We start from the raw sequence: 2418 nt of genomic DNA on the forward strand, positions 1-2418 counted from the left end.
TTTGAAACAACTAACCACTGAGATAATAACAGCGCTGGTAGATACGCAACCAAAACAAACTGTAGTAGCTGCAAGAGAAACATCACTAGCTGCCTGAATAATTTCGGAACAAATGAAGGTATTCCTTTATTCCTTATATAGGGTCAAAAGTTGTTCGAAATACTAAAGAAGACCTTTCGGAACATTTGACACTGAGCTAAAAAGGAAAACTTTAGGTTTAGCGCTATGTCGCAACCGACGTGCCCATACCGAGTTAGGACTATGGGCAGCCATGCGGGGTGCCACAGCTAACATCGCTAAAATTTGAAAAACCCGACAACCCCTTGGGGCAGAGATGAGTGTTATATCCTATATATATTGATGTAGTTTGAGTTTCGGTTTCAGTGTTTCGGTTTGCAACACTGTGTCCTTGTGCGTGTATATATTTTGTGCAACTTCTATTAAAAAGGGCAGAATGCCACACGGGCGCCTGGTGTAAAGGTCAGGTCACTCCATCATTTCAATGGCGACGAGGATTTAGAACCGCATTATCATGTAATTCCTCGGGACCCAACCAGCCACACCAACCCGATGGCTTTCGCCGGCATCGCCCCACCGGAGCAGTTCCTCCAGACACCCGGTCGCCCCGTGCAACCATGGTCACGATGGCACGACAACTTCGAGATGTACCTATTGGCATCCGGTGCTTCCGTATTCCCCCCAGAGCGTCGCAAGGCTCTTCTACTTCACTGTTTGGGACCCGAAGGTCAACGCATTTTCAGCACCCTGCCTGTGCCGCAGGCGGCCGAGAAGACCGAGGAGAATCAAGGGGCTGCAGCAACACCAGACGTGTACGCCTGCGCGGTAGCGACACTTGCCAAGCACTTCGACACTACCTGCAACCTGGTCGTCGAGCGCCACCGATTTCACCGCCGGATTCAGTCCCCAGGCGAGTCGGTTCAAGAGTACGTGACCGCTCTTACAGAGCTCGCCGCGATGTGCTCGTTTAAGACGCCAGAAGAGACGTTACGCGACCAGTTTGTTGCCGGTTTTCGTCGGATCGCGTTCGTGAACGTCTTTTGTTAGAAGGGTCTTCCCTGTCGTTTGACAAGGCCATTGCTCTGGCGAGTCAAATCGAGCAAGCAGCCGCGGAAATCAAGGACTTTTCTGTTTCTGTGCTGCCAGTATCTGCGCATTTCTGCGCAAAGTACAGTGTGTCGCCGTCACCGCGTTCACGGCCGCGCGCTTGCACTTTCGGTCAACGTGATAAGGCAGGTACGCATGGGAACCACCCTTCTTCTCGAGAGCGCTGTCCGTCGAATTTGCAGCAACACGCGAATTCTTCGCATTGTTTTTGTTGTGGTTTTAGCGAGCATCGCTTTTCATGGCAACGCTGCCCAGCTAAAGGAAAAAAATGCTTCTTCTGTGGCCGTATCGGGCATTTTTAGAATGTTCACAACAAGAAACGGTCGCATGCAGTTGTCTACGAAGTTTCAGCTGATAGCCTGCCGCAGGATGAAACTGCGCAGGTTCTTGTGGTTCAACAGCCTCTTGCATCTGCAATACATATTAACGTTGAAGTCGGGCAGTTCAAATTGAAACTATTAGTTGATTCTGGCTCTTCGGTTTCAATTATTTCGGGGAAGCTGTTTGACCAGCATTTTCCAAGTGTGCACCTGCTTCCCGTTCCTCGTGTAACACTTCTGGATTATTCAAAACGACCAATTTTGGTTCGAGGCCGCTTCTTTTCGGAAGTTTCCTTCGAGAATCACAGCGCACCGCTGTTGTTTAATGTCGTCGAACAGGGCACTTCTCTCGTAGGCTTGGATGGTACTAAGGCATTTAAGCTGTGCATTGAAGGGTCTCAACTGCAGTGCTTTCAAACCAGCGCGGTACCGAATGCCGAAGTAGCTTTGTCATGTCCGTTCGAGTTGTCCACGCAGTTGCCACCAGAACTTCAGTAAAAGTTTGGCTCCCTCTTGACAAATGAGCTGGGTCTTGTAAAAGGTTTTGTTCAGAGGATTACGACACGTGCGGGTGTTCAGCCCATCGCATAAAAACTTCGCCATCCTCCTTTGATGTTACGACCACGAGGGTCTTCTGAACTGCAGCGGTTGGAAATCTTGGACATCATTGAACGTATCAATGCATCAGAATGGCTGTCCCGCATTGTAGTCATTGAGACGAAATATGGCAGTATTAGGCTTTGTGTAGACTTACGCGAACCTAAGAAGGCGATTGTTGCGGACAGCTTCCCGGTGCCGCACATGGATGAGTTGCTTCATGCTTTGGTGGGGGCAACGCATTTTTCGAAGCTTGACTTAGCTTCTGCTTATTACCAAGTTCTCCTGGATCCTGAGAGTAGGGACTTGACTGCATTCATTAGACATGATGGGCTGTACCGGCTCAAACGCGTTTGTTTTGGGCTAGCGTCAGCGC

At 49.6% G+C, this 2418-nt stretch overlaps 1 pseudogene; it reads left to right on the forward strand.

The window, feature by feature from the left end:
• The first annotated feature begins 570 nt into the window (after nucleotides 1-570).
• LOC144160696 (uncharacterized) lies at nucleotides 571-1578 on the forward strand (annotated as a pseudogene).
• The last annotated feature ends 840 nt before the right edge of the window (nucleotides 1579-2418 follow it).

Source organism: Haemaphysalis longicornis, unplaced genomic scaffold (assembly GCF_048455015.1).
Source record: "Haemaphysalis longicornis isolate Haplotype H1 unplaced genomic scaffold, Haemaphysalis longicornis Haplotype H1 scaffold_11, whole genome shotgun sequence".
Classification (NCBI taxonomy): Eukaryota; Metazoa; Arthropoda; class Arachnida; order Ixodida; family Ixodidae; genus Haemaphysalis; species Haemaphysalis longicornis.